We start from the raw sequence: 19,770 nt of genomic DNA, 5'->3' as shown, positions 1-19,770 counted from the left end.
GATATTACTGTATACAGTGTTCTCTTGGTTCTGCTCATTTCACTCTTCATTGTTTTGTGTAATTCTACACATGTTTTTCTAAGATCATTGAGCTCATCATTTCTTATAACGGAGTAGTATTCCGTCACAATCATAGACCACAACTTGTTCAGCCATTCCCCAGTTGTCAGGCATCTCCAAAATTTCTAGTTCTTTGCCACCCCAAAGAGCATTGATGCTCATGAATTGGAGAATGGCTGAACAAATTACTATTGATGGGGCAGCTCAGGGACCGGCCTCACCTTTTGATTTCAGCCCCTGATCTAAACAGGGCTATCAGGACAATTCAACTGATTTCCACCCTCCTGGTCTCCTGAGTTAATTCACCCTTGTTTGCCTTTTAGCACCTTCTTTTAGCTCTGTGTGATAGAAAGTCCAAAGTAGGGTTTAAATAAAATTATAAAGCACCTCTCAGGGCTGTCATTTCCCTTTCTTTAGAATCAGGCTGTAAGTGGAGTTACAGTCATTTAAAGGAAGGATGAAAAGACTGGGAGAGCTGAAGTGGTATAAAGGGCCTCATCAGTAGAAACTCTTAACCCAGACTCTAGATAATCAAAGGATCCAAGAGGGAAGAGAGGCCTTGAGGTCAGGGAGACTTTGGTTCAAATACCTGCCTCCAGAACATACTGGCTGAGGGACCCTGGACAAGTCCCTTACCTCTCAGGGCCCCAAGCAGGTCTTTCAAATGATACTTTGGGAAAAGGAGTCCCTAGGAGAGGCCTGGGAATTTCTGGTACCTTTGAAATATGAAATGGGCCAGTTAAATGGCTTAGAACTAGAAGGAACCTTAGATCATCAAGAATGACCTGCCCTTTTGGCATATGAGGAAACTGAGGTCCAAGAGGCTAAATGACTTGGACAACCTTTTAATCAGACCCTAGTGTTGAAAAGCAGGTTTCCTGGATTGCAATCCAGTGTTCTTTCCCTCTTTCACTCTTTCCTATGGTCCCTTCAGGCTGTGGGCGATCTTTGAGTAAAAATGGCTCCCACTCCTGCTGGACCTGGACTTTTATCATCTGTATTTGCTGGTTGATAAAAGGTTGGTGTTATGGAAAGAACACTGGATCTGGATTCAATGAACTTTCATTCAAATCCTGCCTATGACACTTGCTACTGTTACTTAACCTGTATCTTAATCCCCTAATCTGTTAAACACACCACCACCACCACACACACACACACACACACACACACACACACACACACACACACGGTTTGGGATAAATCAACATGAATTTATTAAATATCCACCATACTCCAGGCACTGAGGATACAAAGACAAAAATACACGGTCCCTGTTTTCAAGGGGCTTACATTCTATTATGTCTTTTCCATCTTTAAATCTTCCGATTCCTGGTTGTCGCTGTTCATCCCTCATTCTAAAGGGGCCCAATGACATCATGGGGTGATGTTTTGACTTGGATTGGATTTAAATGAGGCAGAGCTGCACAGAGTTGTCAGCCTCACTCTCTCCTCCATTGGCAAAACAAAAGTCAAGACGACTGGTGATGGCTGAGGATGCAGTGGGTGGCCTTGATTCCTAGTGCACCAAGTGCTGATCACACAACAGTCCTGTGAAGTAGAGAGAGTTGGTTCTGTGTTAATTAACCATTCCTTATGTATTTGATTTATTGTATTTGTCTCTTGTCTCTCTTTTCTGCTGACATTTTCACTCTTTAAAATGAAGTGCCGGGAAGGAGAATTAGAGATGACCATGGAAATCCATTTACTTCCTGTGGCTCTTTGCGCCTTCCCACTCCCTCACTTCCCAACCCTCTTCATCCCCAAAGCAGCAAGGGACACATGAGTCTCTTCAAATCCATTCCCATATTTTTTGCTGGGATCTAGAACACTAACCTGTCTCAGGGAGACAGAATGGGTTGATGGAAAGACAAATAGGAACTAGAGATAGCCTGGTGGAGGACAAAGAGCACTGATCTTCCAATGAGTTGTCAGTTTAACTCAGTAGACATTTATCTAGGGTCTGCTCAATGCAAAGTATTGTGTTGGGAGCTGGGGATACTGAGACAAAACCAAGACAGTCCTTGCCCTCAAGGAGTTTACCTTCTCGTGAGAGATAAAACATGTACACAGATAAGTAACTACAAAGTGTATGGGAAGAAATGCAATGTATTTTCAGGAGGGAACACTGAGGAAATCAGTGCAGGTGGTGCCCAAACTGGGCTTTGAAGGAGGTTGATTTAGGGACCTGGGACCCTTGCCTGGAGGACTACTCTGGGCAAGTCATTTCTCGTCCAGGGATTCCGTTTCTTCAGCTGGAAAAATAAAAGCATTAGATGGACCCATCTTCGAGGTCCCTTCCAGTTCTGACATTCTCCAATGCTGTGCGGAGAGATGCTCCCAGCCTGGGGGCCAAGGAGTTTAGAGTACTGGTGCGGGGTGTGTCCAAGGGCATGCCCTAGTCAAGCTAATTATCCAATTTGCAGCGTACACATTTACACCTTGGAAATTGGCAAATGCTTCAAATTGGGGCTTGATTTATTGCTTTGTTGATTGTGCAGACTTAAGAAAGAGATGTAGAAAATGTGAATAATGCCGATGAAACTTAAAAGTGTGTCATGCATGCATCCCCCTCAACCCCAGGAGAGCTGGATGTGAAACATTTACCAACATAGGGTGTCCCCAGGATAGTATCATAGATCTAAAATCAGAACAGGCTTTCGGAGGAACCAAGTCTAACCCCCTCATTTCACTCTTGCATCCTGCCAATACAAGAAGGCATGACAAATGAGTCACTTTGACATCCTAATTTCACCCTTTAGGATGAAAAGACTCTTTCCCACAGAGGCTAGCTGGCTGCTTGCATACAGGGAATGGCAAAAGAGCACTTTGGGTTGGGAGTCTGAAGATGTAGGTTCAAATCCCAGCTCTGTGACTACCGATGTGACCTAGGGAAAGTCACTGAACTGACGTAGGCCTCAGTTTTCTCATCTGCAAAATGAGAATATTTTATCAGATTGCTTCCAAGCTCCCTTCCAGCTCTAAGTCTATGATCTGACATCCAGGAGTCTTTTGTGGGCAAGAGATTCCCTAACTAACCGACTGACTCACTCCGAAGGGTGTCACAACTATGAGTTAGCTGCTTAAGCTTCATTGCGTCTCTATAACCCCATCTGGCAGAGAGGGATGGAGACGCAGTGGGAGACCTTGCCTCTAAGTGCTGCTATATTTTAAGGACTAACATTGTCGCAATCATAACTTCATGCTAACCCGTCTCCTCCCCCCCAGCCGCTCCCCCCCCATACATGAATTGGACATGATATTACAGTACTTTCTGCTTGTCAGGTGGTACAAGAGACATCTCTCAAGTTGTTGGAGAATTATGCGCTTACGGTATGACTTGCAAGAAAGGCTTGCTCCGGCGCTATTAAAATAACCTTCTCCCAGTAATGGATTAGTTATTTCAGCGAGGAGGCCCATTTGAAGGGAGATCGGGAGATAATTGACTGTCAAACATCTGAGCAATGTGGAGGTCAATTGTAGTGGAGGTCAGTTCATTTGAACAATGGGGTCCTTTTTTGACAGGCCTCATAATGTTGATAATAATAACTTGAGTTTAATGGAAGTGTTCTGTGTTGTGAGAGGAGGATGAACTATTAGACATTCAGATTAAGTATTGTCTAAACTCCGTAGGTTTTTAGAGACAGGTTGGTCGTAGAGAATGAAAAATATGAAACTGGGGAAAATGGGCTTTGAAGAACAGCTGGATTTAATGTCAAAGGCAAATGATTTTCTTTCCCCCTTCACCGATTGACTTGAATTTACACTACGCAGGCTGTGATTACTCCCTGACTGTGTATTTATAGCTTCCCATTTACATTTTCCAGAATAATTAAAAATTTAACCTAGAATGAGCTCTTCTCCGTGGAGGTGAATGCAGATCCTGGCCATTAAATGGATCATGGAAACATGATTCTAAATATACGTTAGGTTTTCTGTGTTTCTGGCTTCACAGGAAAAATATCATTCTAACCTTCTGGACTCTTCCTGATCTTCAGGTGAGAAATGTCGCTCCACTCATTAATAAGTACCTTTCTGATAGTATACTTTTTTAAATCAAAGCTATAAATAGGGTAGGGCGGCCAGGGCTTTCTCCAAGGGTGCCAGCCTCAGAAGAAAACAAGCATCTTCACAGCAGAAATTAATTACCACCAACCGTGCCTCAGGGTCCATAACTGAACATCTGAGGTCCTTCATGGCCTGGTTCCAACTGAGTTTTCCACTCATGCTTGTCACCTTTTATGTACCTTATACTTCAGTCAAACTGGACTACTTTGCCACCCCTCTACCCCCGCCCCCACATCCTTGTCCAATTCAAATGCCATGCTTCCAAAATGCTTTCCCTGATGATACTCACCTCTCCACCGAGCGGAAATAATCTTTCCACCCTCTTAACTCTCATATACATTTCTTCTTACTTCTCCGTCGGAGCACTTAGCAGATTCAACCTTGTATTGTAGTAACTTAATGCAATTGTCATCTATAAAATGAGAGAGTGGACTAGATAATTTATAAAGTCCCTTCCACCTCTAATGCTTTAGAAATCGATGAGTCCTGTTCTCCACTACTAGAGTATAAACTCCTCAAGGGCAGAGGCCGTGTTTCCCTCATCTTTGTATTCCCCGTAGTTCCCAACAGAACAGTTGGCCCATAGTAGCTGTTTAATTTATGCTTGCTAACTGATTCAAAGGTGTCAAAATTGGAATTTGTATGCATAACCCAGGGGACAGCAGATGGGGAGGGTGGACACCTGTATGACCCTGGGGCAGTCATTGCATCTTTTTTGGACTCACTTTCTTAATCGATAAAATGAGAAAACTGGAACAGAAAAGATGACCTCAGTTCTGCCTATGATGTGATAATCCTTGCCCCAATTTGTTCCATGTTTCCATTAGTCTAATGAATAGCTTATTTACTCCAGCTATGAAACACAATTGCCTGGTACGTTATGTAATAGAACTTGGGTTCAAGACCTGGTGTTACCATTATCTAGTTGCATGATCTTGAGTAAATTATTTCTTTTCTCTCTGGGCCTCAGTTTCCTGATCTGTAAGATGAGAAAGTTTGACTAAATGGGAAGGAGAGGAAAGGAAGGAGAGGTAGAAGGGTAAAAGCAGTTATACAGTGCCTACTGTGTGCCAGGCACTTTGCTAAGCATCTTTTCATTGGATTCTAACAATAACCCTATGAGACAGTTGCTCGCATCATCCCCATTTTACAGTTGAGGAAACCAAGGTGGCAAAGGTTAAGAGACTTGCCGGGATCACACAGCTGGTCAGTGCCTGAAGCTGTATTTGAACTCAGATCTTCCTGAATCTGGGTCCAGCATTCTATCTCTTGTACCACTACCCATAAATGGCCCTTCCATCTCTCTCTCCATAATCTTATCATCACCTATACCACTTCCCTCATGGGGTTGTTCCCAGCACTAAATGAGATAATGTATGTTAAAGAGCTTTGTAACCAGAGGGCTATATAATTATGTCATTATTATCACTTTGCCCATCAGCTGGCCAACTGTGACTTCACACACCGGAGCCATCTATAAATGAGAAGCCCCTTCTTTGACAGCGTGTGGACACAGAGCATTCCTTTAGCCTTTAGAACAAGGTCATCTGGAGGGTGAGATGCTAGGGTGAAGCTCAAAGAGGTGAGGGTGCCCTGGAGAGGAGGTGACCGTGCAGCAGAGAGAAACAAAGCAAAGATCCCTGCGGTGCCAAGGCTTCATCAATCACTGATTTATCAATCTTCCCACCTGTCAGCCTGTCACTTTATAGTAATACTAAATTCACCTTCAAAATGACAACGCTTGGAAAAATGCATAGGAAGCATTTTAAGGCCAGCACTGGGCCTGAGCTGCCAGGGCAGATCTATCTCCGTAGTGTAGACACAACTGCCAGGAGATATTTCTGGAAATTTGACACAGTGGCCATTGAACCAAACATAAGCCACATCTAATCAAAGATGCATGTGGCCAGAAGACAAGGGGTTCCTAACATAGTACCTGATGCCTCCTGTAACTGAACTGTTAACATTAATGGTCGAGGTGGGGGAAGGGAGGGTGGGGGGATGGGTATTGCCGAGGGTACTATTTACCTTTAAATGAATGGGTATCTTTCCATGTTGTACCCCTGTAGTTGAATGCAGGCTCTTTGAGAGGAGGGAGGGGTCATTCTGTTTTTGTATATCAGGGTTCCTCACATATAATAGCCACTTAATAAGTGTTTGTTGAATGAATGATTTAACGATCTCAGAGGGCCCTCTTATGCTTAGATTATGTTCATGACTCTTCTATGAACTTTCCCTTTGCTCTGGACAAATTACAGCCTCCCTGGGCCTCAGTCTCCTCTTCTGTAAAATATGAGTCAGGACTAAAGGACTGCTGAGAGCTCCGCCACCCCCGCCCCATGCCACTCTATGAGTCTAGCCAACAACACTGACTGATGACAATACTAATAATAACTAGCGTCTACATAGCACTTTGCAAGTGACCAGGCAGCTAGATGGAGAAGGGGATAGAATGTCAGGCTCGGAAGAGCTGAGCTCAAATCCAGCCTCAGACACTGTCACCCTGGGCAAATCACTTAACCCTGCCTACTTCAGATTCCTCATCTGTAAAACGAGCTGGAGAAAGAAATGGCAAACCACTCCAGGGTCTTTGCCAAGAGAATCCCAGATGGGGTCACGAAGAGACAGACATGATGGAAAAAATGACTGAACATCACAAACCATTTATTTTGTAAATAAGGAAACTGAGGCAGAAAGAGGTCATGTGACTCACCCAGGGTCACTCAGCTGATACATGTCTGAGGCCAGATTTCAAGTCTTAGCAATTCCAGACCCAGTGCTCTAACCACTATGCCCCTAGCTGTGTCATGGAGCTCCTGTACCGGGAGTTACTAGGGAAAGAAAAACTACTTAGTAGAACCATTTGGCTGAACAAGATTTTGTGGAATTAGTGTTGGAATCAAGAGATCAGTATTCAGATTCTAGTTCTGACACTAGCTATGGAATAGTGGCCGAATCACTTAACCATCTCCAAGACTCCAGTTTCCTTTTCTTTAAAATGGGCATGTTAACAACATTAACAATGCAATGGTGAGATTGCTGAATTTGAAATCAGCTAAACTAGTTTCAGAGCTGGCTCTGCCACTTACTTCCTCGTGACTGGGGAAAAATCACTTAAACTCTCGGGGCAGGGGTGGGGGTCAGTTTCTTCACCTGTTAAAATAAGGAACTGGACAGGAGGAATTCTAAGGTGCTTTACAATACTAAATCTAAGAACCTGTGAATACTTACACTATCTCCTTCATAGTGTTGTGAGGAAAAGCCCAAAGTAGGATAGAAATGTGAGCCGCTGGTACCACATGGGCATGATTTTTCCTTCTTGACAGCCTTCAAGGTGCTTCCACAATTTTAGGGTGCTCTTGAAGGCTCTGGTTATCTCTCGTTGGAAAAACTCTTGGTTTTCAGAGTAAGAATCAATATCATATAATAAGATAGGCCCATCATTTATCTCTGCGTTTTCCTCCCAGAGTTGCTGCCCATTTGGTTGCATGATCTAATGGAATTTGTAGCTGGATAAGCACATTAGCGACAGGAACCACAAAGAACAGAAGTGTGTATTTATGGGGCAGCCCTGCCGATGAAGGTGATCGTAAGTCAATGCCTCACGACTCCCCAGCCTTTGTCACATTAATTCACTTGTGCACACAAGATGTCCACAGTTCCTAAGGGTGCAAATAATAGCCTTGCCAATATGAAAGCAAAACATAATTACTCAACAATAAACACACTGTACGCTGGTAACAGCTGCCATCGGCAGCATGGCACGGCACACGGGGGCTGGAACAATGGAATTGGGTTGGGAGTTTTTTTCTGGTTTTGGTTTTTTAAGTTCCCTGCCTGCTGCCCTGTGGAGGGAGTGAAGTCAGGCACTGCTTTTATATCATGGAACTTGTAACGGTGCCATGCACTGCAGTGAAGTTCTGTTACTGCTCCAGACTCAGCATAGAGTAAGGTCTCAGGCTCCCTACCCACGAAATGGTAATATTCATAATAAAGAATCATAGCATTAAGATAGGACCTTAGAAGCCACTGAGCCTAACCCCTTAATTTTACAGATGAGGAAACTGAGGCTAACAGAGGCGAGGAAAGGGAAAGGAATGAGCATTTATTAAATGCTTGCTGTATGTCAGGCCCTGAGCTAAGTGCTTTACAAATATTATCTTATTTGATACAACAATACTGGGACATGCTATTATTATCCTTGTTTTACAGATAAGGAAACTGAGGCAAACAAGTTAAGTGTCTTGTCCCAAGTCACACAGCTAGGGAATGTCTCAGGCTGGATTTGAACTCGGGTCTTCCTGACTCCAGGCCCAGTGCTCTATCTACTCTGCCACCCGTCTGCTTTCAGAGATTAACTAACTTGCCCAGGATCATACGGCTAATATGTGCCCAGAATGGAATTTGAACCCGGTCTTCCTGACCCCGTATCCAGGATTCCAATCACTGTATCATACTGGGGACACCTGTGGACACACAATGGCAGTGTTGTTACATTTTTCCTTAGTAGTATTAGAGGACTGGACCAAGTGGATGCTTTGGGGTACCCTTGAGGCTGATACTTTTGCGCTCATCTCATAGAGAAACACAGACCTGTTTATGCAGATTAGCAATGTCATTCTGGGTCCAAAAATCTGGTCTCCTTTGTTAGCCTACCTGGTGAGAGGTGAACAAAGGGAAGAGACGTTCCAGATCTAGTCCATGTGGGTGACATTTCCCCCAACAGTTACAGTTATCCAATCAGAATAAGGAGCCAGGGGTGGGGAACCTGCGGCCTCAAGGCCACCTGTGGCCCTCTAGGTCCTCAAGTGCAGCCCTTTGACTGAACCCAAACTTCACAGAACAAATTCCCTTAATAAAAAAATTTGTTTTCTAAAACTTGGACTCAGTCAAAAGGCCATGCCTAAGGACCTAGAAGACCACACATGGTCTTGAGATCACAGGTTCCCTGCTCCTGGAATATGCTTTCTTGGGAGGAGTAGTGGGCTAGATTAACCAAGCAAATAAGAAACACTGATTAATGCCAGTTCTGTGCCAGGCACAGAAAATAACAATTGCCAAAATTAGACAGCCCTTGCTCTCAAGGAGATTGCATTCTAGTAAGAGAATATAACTTATCCGTAAGTAAATACAGAACATAATGATAAAGCTTGCACCTCTAATTTCAGTGGCATGGGGAACTCCTGATGAGAATTTCTTCTTGCCAGTACGTGCCTGCATCTTCTCTGAAATGTCTAGGTCTCTTTTTTTGGGGGGGAGGGGCAGAGAAAGGCATTTTATTATGCTCCTTGAGAGATCGGGTGTAGTGCTCTCTGGAACACTCACGCTGATACAGCTGCAGGAGCAGGGGTACCCATTCCCTCCACTCCTGCCAGAGTTACAGTTACTTTACAATCTTTATTTTTTACATAGTTTTCCTAGGTTATACAGTTTATATAGATAGGATAATAATGATACAGAAGCAAAAGTAAAGTTAATTAGATTTTCCTTGTCTTAGTTTAGGATTAAACTACATTATTTTACTTCCCCTACTTTTCCTCTTTAACATATGCAAATTATGCAAATCAGTAGGCCTGGATTCTTGACCAAGACCAGACCCTAGATAAGCTTGAACTGGTTCAAGTGGGTTTGGCCTCTCTAATTCCCCAGACTGCCTTCTCAAAAAGCATGCACATGCGCACAAGCCTCTGACCTCTCACCTGACCGACCTTGAGGCCTGGTTTCTGCTAAAGATGGGGTGGGGGGGGGAAGTACACCTTTAGTTGAAATGTCTAGTCTTAAAGAGTTTTCTAGAACAATGAGTAAATGACTTGTCCAAGGTCACACAGCTAATGTACGTCTGAGATGGGATTTGAAACTAAGGCTTTCTGCCTTTGATGCTTTTGAATTGTGAAGACTTCTGAGACTCCCTTGGGCAGCAAGGAGATCAAATCAGTCAATACTTAAAGAAATTAATTCAGGCTGTTCACTGGAAGGTCAAACACTAATGCTGAATCTTAAATACTTTGTTCACATAATGAGAATACAGGACTGATTGGAAAAGACCCTGATGCTGAGAAAGAGTGAAGGCAAAAGGAGGAGGGGACAGCAGAGGATGAGATGGGTGGATAGTGTCATGGAAACATGGACAGACTCGGGGAGATGGGGGAGGACAGAAGGGCCTAGTCTGCCATGGTCTGTAGGGTCACAAAGAGTCAGACAAAACAAACTTCCTTTCTAAAGCCAGCTCTGTATCCACTATGTCAACGACATGGACACAAGAAATACGTAACGATCACAGCCCAGCAATAACAATCGGGAAAGGCCTCTTATGATCAGTTAGCCCATGTTAACCTACCATTATAGAGTGCTTACTATGTGCCTGGCACTGTGCTAATCCTTGAGAATGCCAAGGAAAGGAAAAACTGCAGTCCCTGCCCTCAAAGAGCTTCTATTCTAGTGAGGTAGACACCCTTGCAAATAATTGTACCAACAGGACAGCATTAGCTGTTAGAGGTTTTTACAAGGGGAATTTGTTCTTCAGGTAGTGGTTAGGCTCTGTGACTTCCAAGGCATTCATCAGATTCAAAGTTTTAGGCTTTCTATATGGGTCATATTGTCTTAGAAGAGGTTTGGTGTAGGCAAAACGTAAGCATTGTCATTCCAGCTAACTGAAGAATGATATTCACTCTCAAACATGACCTTGTTGGCCTTCAGGACCTTAGCTACCCTCCTGAGACCTATTCAGACCTTTACTGTCTTCCTCCATCCTCTCTATGGTACATGCAGGCTGTAGGTTTATCCGCCCCAACTCCCACACCCAAAATAAGAACAAAGTAAAACTAATGAAAAATTATCCCTTGTGCTCTGATGCTCTCTGGAAAGGAAGTGTGAGCACAAAAGCCACACTTGGCCTGATTCAGGAACAGAAAAAGCCACCAAATGAGCTTGAGCCACCTCAGCCCCACCTCTGGATGATAAACTGAAACTCAGCAAAGATACCAGAGGGATAGGACTGGTCTATCCTAGGCCCACTGAATGGGCTCCAGCTACTGAAGTGTCTAAAGGCTCCCACTGGGAGATGGTCCTTGGCTATCGTGATAGCCATCTGTTATCAGGGAACCCTAGCCCCAAGCAATAGCAAGCATGCAGGGTCTACAGAACCGGATTCTTTGTAAACCAGATACACTTTAGCCTGCAGCCAGGTAAGCACTAACTAGAGGGGAACTACAAGGTTCTTAGTGAGATGCAGAATACTGCAGGATCCATGGAGTCAGAATGCCTGAGTTTGAATCCCATCCCTTCTGCTTATGTGACCTCCTGGAAGACCCTTCATCTTGCTGGGCCTCCCCTTCCTCCTCTGAAAGATGAAGAGGTTAGACTAGGTCATGGGATCACAGATTTTGAGCTGAGGAAGGGACCTCAGAGGTCATCAAATCCAGCCCCCTCATTTGACAGATAAAGAAACAGCCAAGAGTTGCAAAGCTCATAAATGGCCAAGCCAGGAGTTACACCCAGGTCTTCTGAACTCCAAGGTCACTACACCACCCCTCAATTTATACAAAAGGACTTTTAATTGGTACAGTGGATAGAGTGCTGGGCCTGGAGTCAAGAAGACCGTTCTTCCTGAGTTCAAATATTTGGCCTTGGACACTTACTAGCTATGTGACCCTGGGCAAGTCACTTAACCTTGTCTCTCTCAGTTTCCTTGTCCGTAAAATGAGCTGGAGATAGAAATAGCAAACCAGTCCAATATCTTTGCCAAGAAAACCTCAAAAATTGGGTCACAAACAGACATGACTGAACAAGAACAAAAATTATGAAAATGGTGTTTCAAGATGATTAATCTAGCAGCGATATGCAGAGTGGCTTGAGGGGGGTAGAGGGGAGGTTGGGGGAGGGGGCATCATCTCGAAGGTAGGAAGATCAGTTACGAGGCCACTCACTGTAAGTGATGATGGCCCAAACCAGGGTGGGAGAAGTAAGAATGTCATGGAGGAGAGATATTTTGAATCATTGTAGAGATAGAATTGACAAGATCTGGCAATTTATTGAAGGGAGAATTAGTTCTCTTGGCCTGTCTCAGCTTGTATATTGTGTCTATGTGTTCCTGCTAAAAAAAAATTATTTTTCAGTCTCTAATCATATATTTGGCCTCATGGAAGCCTGGCGTCTATCTGTCAACAACTGACCAGTCAAGAGTTTCACATGTTGAGCCAAGGGCATTGTGGATATAGTATTTCGTCCAGCTTAAACCTTGAGAAGTGATAGGATGAAATTGGAAATAACCCTGCCTTAATAGAAAGCCAAATTGGGCTTTAGAGTAGAGAGCCGGGCAACTCCTTTTTTAATGTTTCCAACATGAAAGAACACAATTGATTTTTTTCCATTAATCCCTCCAACCCCCACGCTTTTATTGTTTCTAAAATAAGATAAACCAAGCAGGTGTTATTTCAGCTCTGTAAACAATCTTTATTTTTCTGGCCGATAGGAATAGAAATTGAGACTGAGACCCAGCCTGGAGAGCAAGCCGCCGAGTAATCAAGGAAATCATTGATCTTAACTTGGTCTGCTACCCTCGCTTCAGTAAATGCTTACTGTGGCCTGTTTTCTCTGCCCCCTATAACTCACCCTCTGGCCCCTGCCCTGAAAGTGGTAGAGTCGTTCTGATGGGGAGATGCTTACGGGTCTTTGGTTCCTTGAAAGTATCAAATGAACCTCATCGTTTTTTAAGATTAGTTTCATCTCCTAAAATGACTTTGCTTTCCAGATCTGAGGTAATAATTGTCAAATGATTTTATTTGTCCATTTACCAGGGCTGGAAATGTTTGAGAGGATTTGACTGTATCGGTGGTTCTAAGGTTCCCAAATTCCTTCTCTTTTCTCTTTGTTCCTTTCGGAGCCAGGAGGCACCTTTGACTTCAAAGGAGACATTTTGTATCCCTGCTGCAAACAAGATGGAGACTAGGAGAAAAATTGGGTCTAAAGCAGCTGGATAAATGCCTACAGGTCCATCAGTCTTAGTTCCTACAAGTGCACTCGGGAATGGGTAGAAGCCCCCGTGGCTCAACAGGACTCAAGGGTCTTGCTATAGCTAGTCTTTGCTATCTCCAGGAAATAAGAATATCCTTCTTAATTACTATCCCATTCTCTGGTATACTACTGGATGAAGGTAGATGAGGGAGAGGAATCCAGAAAGAGGACCACTAAGGAGGAATTATTGCACCAAAAGCAAATTCAGTTGTAGAGGTAGGGAGCAATGAAGAGTTCACCCCCAGCTTTCGTGCAGGAGGAGAGTAGTCATTACTTCAGAGCATTCACACTATGTACTTGAGGTGTGAAGCAGTACTCCTCCCTTCGAGGAAGGAGAAAGCAGAAGGGAAAGGAAATATACCACCATGATGTCAGCACCCAGGAGTGAAACTCTGGCCATCTCATCCTAGTTATTGTTGGTCAGTGATTTTTAAGTCATGTCCAATTCTTCAAGACTCCATTTGGGGTTTTCTTGGCAAAGATACTAGAGTGGTTTGTCATTTCCTTCTCCAGCTCATTTTGCAGATGGGGAAACTGAGGCAAACGGTATTAAGTGACTTGTCCAAGGTTACACAGCTAGTAAGTGTCTGAGGCCAGGTTTGAACTCAGGAAGATGAGTCTTCCTGACTCTGGGCCTGGCACTTTATCCATTATACAACCTAGCTGCCGTACCATCCTAGTCATGGCTCTGTTCAGTGTTATGCACTTGTTCCATGTTCTCGTGTTCTAGAGTTCCTTTGCTTGTTGTTGGGAATGCACTTTCCTTCCAGGGAAGGGGATGAAGCCTAAGGCGTTGTCTGGCTAGCAGAGGAGATAAGCATGTTTTCTTTTCAGTGTGAAAAACTTTCTGAAGGAAGATGGCATGACATATTAGGGTGAAGTCTGGAGACCTGGATAGTAGCCTTGGTTCAAACGTGGCTTGCTGTGTAAGCCAATTAAGGAGAACATTTCCTGACTTTGTCAGGAAAGAGTGGAATGGCAACTACCGAACTCATGATTTGCTTCCTCCTTGTTTTTCCCCTCCCCTTCTCCCTTATTGCCCTGCTACAAGGATGGGTATCTGGAGCTGGATGGTGACTTAACAATGAGGGAGAGAAGGAGAGAGAGAGTGATGAGGTGGTATTATAAGCTTATGCTGAAAAAGACCTGAAGTGATCATATAAAATCCATGTGACCATCTTCCCTCGCCCTTACATCTTATTCTTTCTTGGCATCGAAATGACAAAGGTGATACTGTGACTGGCTGCCTTTGATTAACGATGTAGAATAGAAGGGATGCCAGATTTGGGATCAGAGAACCTTGGTTTTAATCCTAGGCCTTACATTCATTACCCGTGTAACCTTGGGAAAATGGCTTAACCTCTCTGGAAAATGAAAAGGTTGGACTGGGTGGGCTCTGAGGCAGCTTCCACCTCTAAATCTATGATCCTGTGTCTTTTGTACCTCTTATAGAGCATGTCATTTTTTTTCTAATATGTTGCAACCCTATTTGCACCCAACATGCATCTTTTCCCTTCCCTTTGGATTTGGATCAATTACAATTTTTTTTTCTGAAGTTAAAGTGTACCCTCACAGCAGTATGACATCACGAGAGGGGATAAGAGTGTTGAAAAAAATATATACATTTTGTGATGGATAACAGCCAACTGGAGTGTTTGCAATGTTACAGAGAATGGCTTTGCACAGAATTGAAATAGAATTTCTTACTGATAATATGATTATCGAAATTATCTTCTTTGAGAATATTTTACAAATCACCCCCACCCCCAAACACTATGGAGTCTGCTCCAGGACTTCATTAAAAAGTGATCATTTTGACAATCCACATATGAAAAACAAAGAGGATGAAAAGCATAGATTGCCTATATTTTGTCATAATTTAGATACATAACACGTTGCAGTGAGTCATCAGTATATATGCTTTGGACAGGTACTTTCAATGGATTGTGAGCTGGGGCCAGAAGTAAGAAGAATAAAGGAGGATGTTCTGGATCGTAGCAAATAAATTCTCAGTGTTTTTAGTTTGAGCTTGTAGCACTCATCTCTTTTCAAAACTATCTTAATGAATGCTTCTGTTTCTTCACTTTGTTAACCCAATTATACATCTGTCTGAAGAAGGAGAAAAGGGCTGCATAATATGACTTTGCAGGGAAGGGCTGTCAGTTGTCTAAAATTAGTCTCCTTGGCTGCTGGTTTGATTTCTCTGCCTTAAGTCATGTAAGAAATTGACAATAAGTTTATAAGAGAACTAAGCCTATGGCATTTCCATTGTTGAACCCAAGCTTTCTACCTATGCATTTATAGAAAAGCAAAAAAAAAGGTCTTTGAAATACTGTTTTACTTTTATTTGCTCAATTCAATAAAATATGTTATGTATCAGCACCATCTCTGATGCAAGAATCTTTCATTTTCCAAGACCCCTGATGCAAACTGTGGAACTGGCTTGGTGAGTGCTATGCGTTGTATGTTAGCAGACCAGCAAAGTTCGGTCTTCTTTTTTTTTCAGGCTGAAGTCAGCCAAAGAAGACTATTTTCTGGGAACTCATTTAACACCTGTAAATTCCCTTAAAGTTTAAACGAAAACTATGTCCATCGAAAGGCTAACGGAGTTTTAAGCCTCCATCTGTTGGGTTGCTTGTGGCAGATGGTCTCTAAAGGGTGCTCTACGTTTTATCATTTCAGTTTTCTCTGAACAGGGATTTAAAATCAATTTAGGGGTCATGTTCCAGGGCTTTGTCAAACAGGAAGCCATCCCTGGGCTCTTCTAATTACAATACTAAAATGCTTTTGATAACCGGTGTAGAGGTCTCAATCTCTCTCTCTCTCTCTCTCTCTCTCTCTCTCTCTCTCTCTCTCTCTCTCTCTCTCTCTCTCTCTCTCTCTCCCTCTTTCTCCCTCCCTTGGTGCCACAGGGCTTTCATGTTCCCCCTTCCTCCTCACCCTCACCCTTCTTTCTGCCCTGGCTCTGATTTGCCTTTTGAAGGATATTTCTTGGTTCATTTATTCGTTAATCTCACACCACTTCTGATGTGTTTCACGATGACGGCTGGTCCCCATCCTCCTAATGCAGTTAACTGCTTGTTGTGGGCTGGGATCCTCTGATTAATCAAGACTGGCATGTGATGGGATTTCTCTGAAAACTCAGTCTCTAGGTTGAATTATCACATCTATAAGTAAAACTGAATAAACCTTTCCAATCAAATAGGCTTGGGTTGTGAACTTTGGGAAAGGTGAATGTGAAGCTTTGGAGAGCTCAGTCACCTTGTGGGCTCTCAAGATAAAAAAGTTGGATTTGTCTTCTGCTCTTTTGTAGGGATAGGCAGGCCTCGAAACGCAGTGTTAGGAAAAGTTAATACCCAGAGCAGAGCCAGAACATGTGTTTTTCTTCATCTGTTTAAGCCTGCCCAGATTGGATTATATCCCAGCGATACTGGTTTTTTTCTCTTTCCATTGCCTGGAGCTCAGCCATTGTTGTGATACTGGCAGAGATGTTGCTGGAGTTCTAGAGGAGTTTTTGCTTGATAAGTGTTTAAGCGAACCTCAGCCAGCACATTAAGAGCCCTGTTTATTGGCCAACCATTGTGGCTTTCCCCCTCTGGAAACTGGAAGAATGGGTTGTGTTTGATTCTTTCTCTAGACTGTCATACTTATTTTAGTACTTACAGACACATTTTTATTTAAGGAAGGGAAAGGAAATGAAGATGTCACTTGGGAGGATTTTACCAGATAGCAACTGAGAGCTTCTAGGGGAAACCATGATGGATGGGGAGGAAAGCCTTGGGACTGGGGTTTTGTCTTACATTGAATTAAGTTGGTGCTTATTACCTCCACTAGAGCTGTCATGAAAGGAACACTGATTCTGACCTAGGAGATCCTTTCAAAATCTAGATTATATTATAGATCATTGTATAATAGATGATCCTAAATCATGAAATTCATCCCCAGTTGGGCCATTTATCCCTACTCAGTTAAGGTGCCATGGGTATAATATCACAGAACTGGAAGAGACTTTAAATATCATCAGGTATAATCCCTGTTATGTTATATTATGTTATACTATATTATATTTATTGTATTATATTATAGCCCAGAGAAGTGAAGAGAATTGTTCAAAGATGTTACAGCTCATTAGTGGCAGAGCCAAAGCTAGAATTCAAATCTATAGATTCCTATTACTTCTCTGGTAATCCCATTTTTGGTCTCCATAGAATTACAGTATGTCAAAGTTGGAAAGGGCCTCAGAAACTATCTACACCACCAGCCTATGCCTTGACAAAACCCTACAACATTGGTGTCAAACTCAAATAGAAACAGGGCTGCTAAATCATATATGTGTCTCTGCCTTCTGCACATTGACTTAGAAATACACAAATTAGGAATATCTGTGTTCTATTTATTAATTCTGTTAAATATTTCCTGATGACATTTTAATCTGGTTCAAGCCCTACTTGTTGTTTTGGTTTGTTTTTTTTAGGGGACTTGCGGGGCTTGGAGCCTACAACAATGAGTTTGACTCCTCTTTAATGTACACCTTTGCCCTTCAGAAACTTGAATACACCTATTATACCACGTCCTCTTCTCCCCACTCACAGTCAAAGCTTCTTTCTCTTCTCCAAGCTAAGCATCCCCAGGTCCTTCAAATCACCTCTGTATTGTACTATCTTGAGAACCTTCCCCATCCTAGTCACTCTCTTCTGAATGTTCTTTAGCTTCTAAAGAGTTTTTAATCTTTAGAAGTGTGTTATTTAGCACTAAACATAGTGATGCTGAGGTGATCTGAGCAGAATGCAGTGAGACTGAATGTCCGAATCATGGATACCATGTTTTCCTTAACGTAACTTAAGCTTACATTCCCTTTATACATTTCCAGCCATGTTACATTGTTGGTGCATATGGAACCTACAGTCTGTTAACTTTCACCCTCAATATTTTTTTCAGATGAATGGCCTTCTAGACAGGCTTCTCCTGTCTTGTATTTGCAAAGTTGATTTCTGAACACAAGTCTAAGATTAAACCCTATTAAATATGTTGCTCTTGCATTCAGCTCAGGGTTTTAGCCTACTGAGATATGGCTTCTTTGGATCTTGCCTCTGTTAGTGCTGTCTCCTCACTTTTTAACATTTGCAAAGCTTACCTTCTATGCTTTTATCCTAGTTATTAATACCAAGGACAATGCCAAGTACATAACCCTACCCACCCTCCATGGAGAACTCCACAAGAGTTGACATCAAAACATTGTAGACTACTCTTTGATTCTGGCCACTCAAAAAGTTCCAATCCACATAATTGTAGTCAGAGTCAGGAAAAAACCTAAGTTAAAGTCCTGCCCTATGCACTTACTTGCAGTGTGAGCATGATGAAATCATTCCACCCTTCTGATCCTCAATCATGCCCTGTAAAATGGGGGTGATAATGTCCATGGTCTGATTTCACCTCATGGGGTTGTTTTGAGCATCAAACAAGATAATTTATGTAACCTGCTTTCCAAACTTTGATGCACCATATAAAAGCCAGTTATTATTCTTTTTTGTTATCATTTATCTTTTTCTGTTGTGCTTTCCAGTAAATTTATGTAAACTTTAGTATTTGTTCGAATAAGTTAGAGGCTTAAATGTCCATCTGTCAGGCCAGTAGATATAGCATTCCTGGTGAAGGTGCTATCCTATGTTCCAGGGCTGGTTTTTACAAACGCCTGAAGTGGTCTCCTGCTCATTGCCTCATTTTCTTCCTCAGGGTGTGTGTTTCTTCGCTGTCTGTGTGCCTTGCTTGTGATCCTGAGCATCAGATGATCAATGGTCAGGCTCCCCGGCATCTCTCCTCTCTCAGATATCCTGTCCACAAGCCAAGCAGAACCCATTGTAGTTATCATATCTTAAATAAGAATAGCCCTGTTTTTAATGTCTGTCTTCCCTGGGTGGTTGTGGAGAAAGAGATTTGTAAAATTCTGTAAAAGTGCTAAAGAAATGTCATTGTTATTGTGACTCAGAAAATCACTCAGAAGGTCTGCCCTGCTGCTGATTGGTCAGAGGTGTGCACTTTGTGTTTAATGATTATTATGCAATCAGTCTAGAAATAATATTCACACAGCAGGAAGAGAACACCGGGCAGAGTAAGCCAACCAAGCATCTCTGCTCCAATCTCACTCACCTATGACCACTAAGGCCTCTAGCAGAGTTGGCCAAGACAAGAAAATGAGAACCAATCTCATCTTAGAATCAGTGACAGACAAAGTAATCAGTGTGACTTCTCCAACAAGGGTATTGATGGCAGTTAAATTGTTAGAATGGAGGAGGTCTAATAAACTCACTTCGATTATGGGAGGCAGGTCTCTTTTTTATTGCTGAAGATATTTTGATTCTTCCATGGATGACTAAAATCAGCTCGGTCTTATGGCATCTCAGATGAATAATTTCCATCTTTGCTCTGCTCCTCTCCCTCCTCCAAACCCAAATTTGAACTCTAGTCATGTAGTTAAAAAGCCTTACTAAATAGAGCTCCTCTCTCGTTCCCTTCTGCTTTGACTGCTTTCTAGCTCAGAGGAATCAGTCTGGCAGTGGAAACTTTCTGTATACCAACCATCCTTCAATTTTCATCAGGGACTTTTGTTAAAAAAAAGATGGCAGCAAAATA

General features: G+C 42.7%; 1 protein-coding gene across 1 annotated transcript in view; it reads left to right on the top strand.

The window, feature by feature from the left end:
• Positions 1 to 19,770, top strand: part of ALK (ALK receptor tyrosine kinase) — a 1,045,272-nt gene that overhangs the window by 223,295 nt on the left and 802,207 nt on the right. The gene's annotated exons all lie outside the window — the stretch shown is intronic.

The sequence above is a fragment of the Trichosurus vulpecula genome, chromosome 3 (assembly GCF_011100635.1).
Source record: "Trichosurus vulpecula isolate mTriVul1 chromosome 3, mTriVul1.pri, whole genome shotgun sequence".
Classification (NCBI taxonomy): Eukaryota; Metazoa; Chordata; class Mammalia; order Diprotodontia; family Phalangeridae; genus Trichosurus; species Trichosurus vulpecula.
Note: the sequence above shows the minus strand (reverse complement) of the source record. Positions and strands in the feature narration are given on the sequence as shown.